Source organism: Ochotona princeps, chromosome 15, assembly GCF_030435755.1.
Source record: "Ochotona princeps isolate mOchPri1 chromosome 15, mOchPri1.hap1, whole genome shotgun sequence".
NCBI classification, from domain to species: Eukaryota; Metazoa; Chordata; class Mammalia; order Lagomorpha; family Ochotonidae; genus Ochotona; species Ochotona princeps.
Genome location: NC_080846.1, coordinates 46412187 through 46422629, shown reverse-complemented (window position 1 = coordinate 46422629; position 10443 = coordinate 46412187). Strand labels below are relative to the sequence as shown.

Genomic DNA, 10443 nt, shown 5'->3' with positions numbered 1-10443 from the left:
AGAGTGCCAGAGGTTTTGATAAAAGGTGTAGATTCTGAAAATAAAATAGCGTTATACAAAAATCCACGTAAAAAATTAGGCTAAATACAAAAACTTTTGAAATTTATAATTTTAAACCATCAGATATATTTCTAAATATCTCATAATTACACTTTACAAAAAAAGAAATTGTACAGTGTAACTGGTAGATGAAACTAGGATTGACAAACTGATCAATGTCACTTGATAAATATACATTCTTGGTTGACTTGTGTCCCCTCCCACCACCCTCAACCTCACCCAAAATGTTCAACCCCTAGTACTTTGGAACATGACTGCAGCCTTTAAGAGGTTAAATGGAAGTGAGGCCATTAGGGTAAGCATCATGCCCACCTCGCTGGTATCCTTAAAAAGTGATGAAATTTGAACAGAGAGAGATAATAGCAATACATGTGCCCAGAGGTAAGCCCTTTCTTCTGGCATGTTCAGAAGACAGCCACCTGCAGGTCAAGGAGGGAGCCTCACAAGAAACCAAACCCTTTTAATACCATGATCTTGGATTCCTGGTTCCCGTAACTGTGAAGAAAACAAATTTCTACTGTGTAAGCCACTTAACCTGTGGTATTTTGTTGTAGTAGCTCCATCAAACTAACACAAACTGTACTGACTATTTTAACTCTCAGAGAATGTATACATGTGTGAGCACATGTGGGTATGTGTGTGTGTGGATTTGGAGAGATGAGGCACTGATCATCTATAAAATTAATTATAAACTTAACCACAAACTGAATCTACATTAGAGAATATATGCTACATTCTATGGATTCTATTAGAAATAGCTTCCTCCCTCTTCAGAAACATATTAGAAAATTAAAATATTTTCAAGAAACTCTTGGATCAAAATAGAAATAACAAACTATTTTGAAGCAGTGGAACAAATTCTTTTAAACTAGGGAAAAGAGTCACTAGTCTACAAGTTTGAAAAACAGTAACAACAACAACAAAAGTAAAACCACCATTACAAAGAAGCATTGAAATCTGGGGTTTTAACTGAGTCATTAAAATCCAGTGGTTTTCAGTTAGGACATTACTGGCATTTGTGATGAGGTAGTAAGTGGTTGTACATCACTGTCTTCTACATCGCTGTATGCTAAACCAGTCCTGGCTTCCCATTACAAATGAATATTAGCATCTCACCAGCATTTAAAATCGACACATTTTAAATGAACAGGTAACATCAGGGCTACTCTAGGTCCTAGAAAGCCGAGGCAATGTCACTAGTCAAACTTAGCTTGACTGTTCCACCAACTCATGACAATGGTATAAAAGAAGGAAATATTAGTGCATACTCATTTCAAAATTTGTTCAAGTGATCAGACAGCAAGACTTCATTCCACCATGAGACTGTCTCTTCAATCAATATTTTTCTATGCATTTGTAAGCTGATACAACTTCAATGAGTTCTAATAAGACATCGACAATTTTTTAGTCATAGTTTCATACTTCACATGAAAGGATAAATACTTACCAATAAAGGAGAAAGGGACTTAAAAACAGAAAGATTTAAAGGAAAAGAGACCTGTTCTACCAGTTACAAGCATATACTGTAAAGAGAAGACGGTATTAATGGAGATCAATATTATACAGTGGAAAGTCAAGACTCAGTTACTAGCAGATAAGGACTTACTATTCGGCAAGGGTAAGAGCTCATCTCATTGAGTAAAAATATGCATGATTTATAAAGTATCCAGCTTATCCATCTGGAAAAATTGTTTGGACTACCAACACTTATAAAAACAATTTTGAATACATACACCTAAAAATAGTGAACAAAAATATTTCAAGAAAATTTGGGGTACATAACGTGTTTTTGAAATGAAGGAAGATCTTCCTCATATCAGCCAAAAAGGCATATAAAAGGTAAGAGACATATTTGGCTATTTGAATGGTAAGAAAATATTTCAGGAGCTTAATTACACAAGTAGTGCAGAATAAGCTTTAAAAAATGACACGTCATTTATTTATTATCGGAAAGATACACAGAGAGGAGGAGAGACAGAGAGAAAGATCCTCCATCTGATGATTCACTCCCCAAGTGGCTGCAACAGCTGGAGCTGTGCCAATCTGAAGCCAGGAGCCCTGAGCCTCTTCTGGTTCTGCCACGCGGGTACAGGGTCCCAAGGCTTTGGTCTGTCCTTGACTGCTTTCCCAGGCCACAAGCAGGGAGCAGGATGGGAAGCAGGGCCACTGGGATTAGAACCAGAGGCCACATGGGATCCCGGTGTGTTCATGGCAAGGACTTTAGCCACTAGAATACTGCGCTGGACCCTGACATACCTTTTATACTGAGATTGCTAAAGTATGAAAGAGAAGTGGGATGTTAACACGCCCACTTCATATTTATTATAGAGGAAAAAACTATGTACAGAAGTAAAAAAAATGTCTTTTAAAGGAAACAGGAGTTGTAGAAGCCTTTTGATAATCTATGCATATCTATTCAAAAATAAAAGTATGCTCAGGGCCGGCATGATAGTGTAGTGGTTAAAGCAGTCGAGGACGACCCAAAGCCTTGGGACCCTGCACCCACATGGGAGACCCGGAAGAGCTCCAGGCTTCTGGCTTCGGATTGGCTCAGCTTCAGCCGTTGTGGTCACTTGGGGAGTGAATCATCGGATGGAAGATCTTCCTCTCTGTCTCTCCTCCTCTCTGTATATCTGCCTTTCCAATAAAAATAAATAAATCTTTAAAAAATAAAAAATAAATTAAAATATGACTGTCTGTAGCCTAAAAATGTCCTTTCTGAGAATCTAACGAAAGAAACAAAGCATAAATAAGAACATTACAAGACAGTTGTTGCTAGTAAAAGCAAAAATAAGAACAAAATAGAAACAAAATACTCAACATTGTCCCCATCACAGAGTATTATATTGCCTCAAAAAAATGGATTTGAGCTCCAATTGGAATGAAAGGGGTTCCTATAAAGCTTTTGAATGAGAGAAGCTACATACAGTGAAAGACACTTTTTAAAACACCCACATTATTATAAAAAGTGATGAATTTATGTGCATCCACTCTCTTTCTGGACGTGGCTAGGCAGGAGGTGCATCCTGGAAGTGGACATCCGTCACAAGAAGGACCGGCTGCCTCTCACGCTCTACCAGTTTTTGGCCAGTAGGACTGACTCCACCTTCAACCAGGTGGTGCTGAAGAGGCTCTTCATGAGCTACACCAACCCGCTCCTGTCACTGTCCCAGACGATCCAGAAGATGACGCTTCCTGGCCAAGAAAACAAGATGACGGTGGTCGTGGGGCCCCTTCGTGGATGATGTGCGGATGCAGGAGGTGCCCAAGCTGAAGGTGTGTGCCCTGTGTGTGACCAGCTGCACCTGTAGCCGCATGCTCAAGGCAGGGCAGCAAGATCCTCACCTTCCACCAGCTGGCACTGTGCTGCTCTCTGCTCCTCGCAAGGGCTCAGAGGTGTACCAGCATATCGACTAAGCACCAGACACCTCACATAGCCACACCAAACCCTATGTCCACTCCAAGGGCTGGAAGCTCGCATGTGCCAGAGGCAGATAGACCACTGGAGCCTACAAAAACTAATCCAGGTCCTGTACTGTGAATAAAAATATTTTGGATGAAAAAAAAGATGCATTTGCATGCATAGGTTTATTAGATTGTATAACAACTGAGATCAACATAAATTTTTCAATGTTATCGAATTTAATTGTATGATGTGTTCTTATACAAGCAGGTATAATTTAATTGGATGACAGGAACTTGGAAAATTACAGATGGAAGATAGATAAAAATATGGCAATGGTCAAGGCCACTAGCAATTTCTTATTTATGAAAAGTTGTATGTAAGAGAGTACTCCAAAACTACAGAATACAAATTTAAAAGATTATTTGGTGCAAAAAAAATTTGAAATCCATGCCCAAGAGTACCTCCAAAAAGTTTAGGGAAAATAAGCATTATTGGAAAGCTAAGCACAGATTTCAGGGTTTTTTTACATCAAAATAAACGTATCTTTTACTTCTGTTTTACCATGAACTTTCTGAAGAGGCCTTAAAACATATGTGCATCTTATTTTACTAATTCTAACATAAAAACTTTTGTTTCTTAAAGCTTCTGAAGTCATAATGAGTGTGACAACTGATGGTATCTGACACCTTACAATTAAGTAGCAGGGTCTTCTTTTTCATAGTGATATATAAAAGAATGATGTCCTGAGTGGATGAGATATTATACTAACATCACATCCCTTAAAAGGTGGTTTTAACCCAAGTCGATAATGATGTATCCAATTGAATAGTAGAGAACAACTTTAAAAACCAGTCTTTTAAGTGGATTAAAAAATTGTGGCAGGGTAAAAATGGACCTATTAGGGAAACTATCTAGTATTAGTGGCCAAATAATCTAACAGTGTATTAGACCTTCTAAGGAGATGGAAGAAAAGGAGGCCATGCATTGAAACCCACACAGGAGAGCAGTTCAAACAGGAGCATTTCCATGGCCCTTTGGCAACCCTTAGGCAAGCAGAGCAAGATAGCAAAGCACCCTTCCAGCCATGCTTGCCATCTCACTGGCAACTTTAGTACCTGAACACCCCGATCTTGCTCTTGCTGGCCCTTGAAGGAGCAGCAGTCCAGGAGAGCAGTGCTGCTCTGAGCTATGAAGTAACTGAACACCCAGAGGAAACTGAAATTCAGCCATAGGGCTCAGTGAGGTAGAAACCTTAGTTGGAATCCCAAGGTACCCATTTAAAAATATTGGGTCTGATTCCCAAAAATCAGGATTTATGACCATGAAATATTACCTGTATGAAATATTTCCACTTGCTTTACAAAAAAGTCTGTTACAATTAATATGTAATGAGGGAAACAAATTTATTTAGACTCTTTCAATATCTGAAACACTTCGGCTGTTTTGCTATTTCAATAATTGAGTTTGTTTAGACAATCTAAAGTCCATTTCTGTACTTAGGATTCTCAAAGTTACTTTTCTTTCTCCAACACACTGATCAAGACCTCCTATTCTATAAAGAAAACAGGAGACACAGGGAAAACACCTGGATTCCAAAAGACATTGGTTATATCACTATTCAATTAATCATGTTTAGTGTAGACGATCTAGGGTGCTCTAGCAAGTTAGCATGGACTGGGTGAATAAAACAATTAAACATTCACTTTTAAAGTTTGGGGAGCCAAAAGTCCAAGGTCAGGCTCCCACCAGAGCTGGATTCTGAAGAAGGCCTTCTTTCAGCTTGCAGACTCCCCAGCTCTCTCCTATCTTTACGAGGGAGAATGAGAGCTAACTATCCCTTTGGCCTCTTAGCAGACCTCTGATCCAATAAATAATGTCTTCACATCCATAATTTAATTACCTCCCTCAAATCTCTATCCTCAAATATCACCAAGTTTGAATTAGGGTGTCAACATAAGGACTTGGGGCGGGGCGGAGAGGGAGGGAAAGAAGATGCATTCAGTCCATTGCAACCCTATTACAGGTCAGGCATTAGCCAGATAGTGAAACATAAAAAATAAGTATCTGCTGCCTCCAGGTCCTAAATGACTTGTAAACAGAAAATAATACACAGGATACAGTACTACTAACCAATCTCTCAGTGTGCTTTTTGCAAATATAGCATTTATACAAATGTTCTTTCTTCCCCAAATGGTGTCCCCTATTCTCTCTCCCTGTGACTTCCCTTTCCACTTGCATAGTATCCAAGCCGTACTTGACCAACAGACTTAGCCAGTGCCTTGTTCAAGACACTGTGCCATTCCAAACGCTCTTCATTAGCATCCTGTCCCTTCCTTAGTGGGATTATAAATACTGGATTTTAACCCAGTTTTGCATTCCTCATCTAGTTAACAGTTCAATTTTGCTTCAACCATGATTTATCACACATTTCCTTGTCCAGCTACTCCATGAAATATCTAGGGAAAGGTCCAAATAGTATGTGATACATTTAAAATTTTAAAGCCTTCTTTAAACAAATAGCATGTAAAAATTTGAACCTTTTACAAGAGCATGAGCACTTTAAAAATATTTGCCAAAAAAGTTTCAAATCACTAAAATTGGATCTTTTAGAAACAACACCTTATAACTTACATTATTTGAAGTATATTTCATGAAGAGATGGAGGGCAGGGGATCAGCAAGATTACATTCAGTCACAGATAACATGCAGATGGCAAACTAAAGGGAAGCTCAGGACTGCCAGAAACCACATAGAGAAAATCCTCATCATGCAAAGTCAATCACAAACTAAAAGAAAAGACTATGAAGACTCAGACTGGAAGCTATTGGAAGAAAGGCCTTTTTACCTCTTGGTTTTGGAGAATAGAAAGTGAGTATGCAGAACTTACTAAGCCCATGGCTTATGTGAATGGCTCTGGGAACTTCTCAAAGGCTCCCAATGAACATGGTGAGTTGGATTAATGCCAACTTGGATACCCTAATGTGACACTACATTTGTTTGGAGATGGGGTAGTTTATTTCTTGCCTGAAAGGGTGTATCTTCAAGAGGCAGCATTTTTTCCTGATGAGGATGTAGCCATCTTTAAAATGTCTCCAAAATTCTTCATCCCTTCTCCCACCAAGTGTGTCTAATTCTATTTACTTTGAATCTGATCTTTTTACAGTTGGATTACAGACTTGAATGAAAGTGATGATGGCGCTGTTCTTGCAACCTGTCACCATGATGTGGGGAGGCCCAAACCACAGGGAGAGGCCTCAGGCAGGCATGTTCTATTTGATAACCATGATTAACATCCTGGCGAACAACCAGCAAGCATGTTCAAGTGTACTTTAAAAAGTGATTATAAAGTAGAACTAAAATATCAGTTTCTTTTGGTGCAAAACAACTTGAAATCCATGCATTGTCTCTCCATTAATACTCTTCATCTGCATGGACTTTCAAATTCTAGGCATCAAAATAAACTGATCTTTTGTGTGCATTTTCAGTGAAGCCACTATGAAGACATCACCAGATGTTCCTGAGCAGTTGAGTGACCTCCAGCCTTCTATCTTCCACTGTGGCACAGAGATTAGCCTCCCTGCAGGTCCTAAGTTCCTGATCCACAAAGCCCATGAATATTTAAAAAAATGGTTATTTTATACCCCTAAGTTTGGAGTCATCCATCATGTAGCAATCACCCATAGGGCTACCATCCAGCGCAGCCCCATTTCTAATTCCCAGGGAAGGTTCTGCATAGGTTTGTAATAGCTTTGATTTATGCTGTGCCAGGCTACAGGCACTAAGTTGAATCCCCAGGCACATGCCATCATTACTCCCATTTCATGGAGCCAGCTCTCCTTATTCTCTATAATTCAAAGTCCAAATTCTCTTCCTGGCATAGAAGCCCTTGGCTCTTTCCTCCTGTCTCACGGCTCTCTACTTCTGCATATGACACACCACACTCTGGCTTGCTGCTGAGTCTTCACAAGTGCTAACACTGCTACCTGAAGTATCTTTCCTCTCTTACTCTCATCTTCTAAGTCAGTTTCACGAAGTCATGTTCGTCAGTAACGTAGAATACTCTTGACTTCTTTCTTCCTGAACTGATTATTACAGGGAAACTCACTTGGCCATACACTATCCCCAGTGACCTCTCCTACAGCTTCTAGCTATACCTTTCTCACCACTGACAGTGGGCTTTCCATGGAGGTGAAGAAAGAATCGTGACTACAAGCCACATTCTAGTACCAACCACCTTCATAGATGTTACCATGATATGGACTCAGATGAAATGTGTGGAAATCTATTCTTCTCACAAAGGAATAAGGTATAGCCAAGAAGCCAACCCTGTGGACACAAGGATATGAATCATAAAGGATCTGAGAGAGTGGAAAACTGTTGAGAAATCAATTTAGCTTCATGCCGTTTGACTCAAGAAAAGCCACTCTGGATACTTCAGAGCCAGCAGTGGCAGGACAACCCATGGCTGCCATGGGCATCTGAGATGACTGAGATCACAAGGAAGATTATGGAGCTTCTCGAAGACCTGCTGAAGAGCCATAACCAGGGAGCAATTCCTATCTGCCCTGTGAGTGTTCACATTCTTACTTTTAGTTTCTTCTACGTGTCATCTCCACCATGGAACAATTAGAGCAAAATCAGAAAGGGCTGTATTTGAGAAAAATAATAGACTTGGTGGAGAAAAAATGTATACATAATGAAATAAATGCCAGTCTTAAATATAATCTCTCAGGTTTTGTGAAACAAGACAGCTCTAATCTCTCAAATAACAAAGATTGGGCAAAAAAAAATGATACAATGTGAATATTAAAAGAGACTCACAGGAATAACTAGAAAATTGATTGACATCCTGCAGTTTTCAAAATGCTTTTCTTAAAATACATTCTTTGACATAATATAAAATCTGTGGGCACTCCATGGGAAAATGTTTATTTCAAATACAAGCTTTGGAATTTATAAAGAACAGCGGACATGCTTTTGTCCCTAGTGCTGATGGCCCTAGCATGCTAACAAGCATTTCAGTTAAAAAGTACCCATATTTTTCTGAATTAAAGAAAGTGTTCCCTGTCTCATTCTCCTACATCTGCTCTCCTTTTCTCTCTATCTGCCATCTCTACTTTGTCCCACCTCTTTTTCCTCCCTTTCATTTGCCATCTTGCTATAATTTCCATTTCAATTAATAATCTGTCCACTATAGACACCCTCGGTGCTTCAATTTTTATGGATCTTAAATACAAAAGTGAATGCAAGGTGGGGCCTTTGTAAAACTACAAAGTTCAATGGAGTCAAAGAGATAAGAATCCAGAGAGCCATAATTCAAACTAGTAGCTGACCATAAAAGCTAGCATCATTCAGAGGGTGCAGAGATGACTACTGGATGTTCCCCTGCCTATTAGAAAACAATAATAGGAGGCAGAATTGTGGCATAGTCTGTAAAATCACCCCCTGCAATGCTGGCTTCCCATATGGGCACTGGTTTAAGTTCAGCCGTTGCACTTCTGATCCAGCTCTCTATTAATGGCCATGGAAAAGCAGTATAAAATGACTCAAGTACTTGGACCCCTTCACACATGGAAAGCCTAGATGTTGCTAGCTCCTGGCTTTGGTGTAGCCCAGGCCCTACTGTTGGGCCATCTGAGGAGTGAACCAACACATGAAAGAGCTCTTTCTCATCTCAATTCTCTCTTATTCTCTCTCTGTAATTCTGACTTTCAATAAATAAAACTACATTTTTTAAATAAATAAAATTTTAACATAAATAAAACCAATACCATTGATATCTTTATTATCGCTAAGTGCTTCTGATTTAAGCGGATCTGGTTAGCAGCCCTTAATAATGGCCTTCCCCAAATCCTAGTTAAAACATAAATCCACAGAAAAATATAAAACACATATCAAAAACATTAAAAAGTATAAGCTACAGGGATGGATATTTTGACATATGTCAAGACACCCACATGGCATGATGAAGTGCCTGGGATCAATACTCATCTCTACCTCCTAACTCCAGCTTCCTGCTAATACACATCATGGGAAGCAGCAGTGATGACTCAACCAATTGGGTCCAGATCACTCACGTGAGATGCCTGAGTTAAGTTTCCAGATCCCAGCTTCAGTCTGGCCTGTTCTCAGCTGTTGGGGGATACATAGGGGGTGAACCCAGTAGATAGAAATTCTTTCTGCCTCTTAATCAAATTGGAGTTACAACCAACTTGTTACTAGCCTGAGAAATATTTCAGCTAAATACATGACTAATAATTATGGATTAATCTTATGCTTGCTGGGCCTCAGACACCCTCCTCTACCTACTGACTCACTCTCCTACCACTTCCTTTAACCCAGTCATCTTTCTCTACTGCTATAGATTGAAACTCAGACAGAAAATAGTAGAGCAAGACCTAGAGAGTGCTGGGGCTCAAAGGATACCCCAAAACATGACACTTTGGGACCCGGCGGCGTGGCCTAGCGGCCAAAGTCCTCACCTTGAACACGCCAGGATCCCATATGGGCTCCGGTTCTAATCCCTAGCTGCTCCACTTCCCATCCAGCTCCCTGCTTGTGGCCTGGGAAGGCAGTCGAGGACGGCCCAAAGCTTTGGGTCCCTGCACCCATGTGGGAGACCCGGAAGAGGTTCCAGGTTCCCAGCTCTGGATCGGCGCAGCACCGGCCACTGCGGCTCACTTGGGGAGTGAATCATCGGACGGAAGATCTTCCTCTCTGTCTCTCCTCTCTGTATATCTGACTTTGTAATAAAAATAAATAATCTTTAAAAAAAGTATGGCACTTTGGTACACTGAGTTTTTGAACCAAAGGGGATTGAAAAGGTCTCAGAAGCCAAGTCCTTCTGATCTCCTTCTGTTTCACAGTCCCCTACCCCTCTCCCTTCTTTTTCACTGAAGCAAGTCTTAAAACTATAATTTCCCTCTCCCAAGGCAGATCATAGAAACTATAGTTTCTCTTCCCCAAAGCAATCCATA

The 10443-nt window shown here is 40.0% G+C and overlaps 1 pseudogene; it reads left to right on the top strand.

Moving 5' to 3' along the window:
- Window positions 1–1605: 1605 nt before the first annotated feature.
- On the top strand, window positions 1606–3558 carry LOC101517062 (large ribosomal subunit protein eL18-like; annotated as a pseudogene).
- Window positions 3559–10443: the final 6885 nt, after the last annotated feature.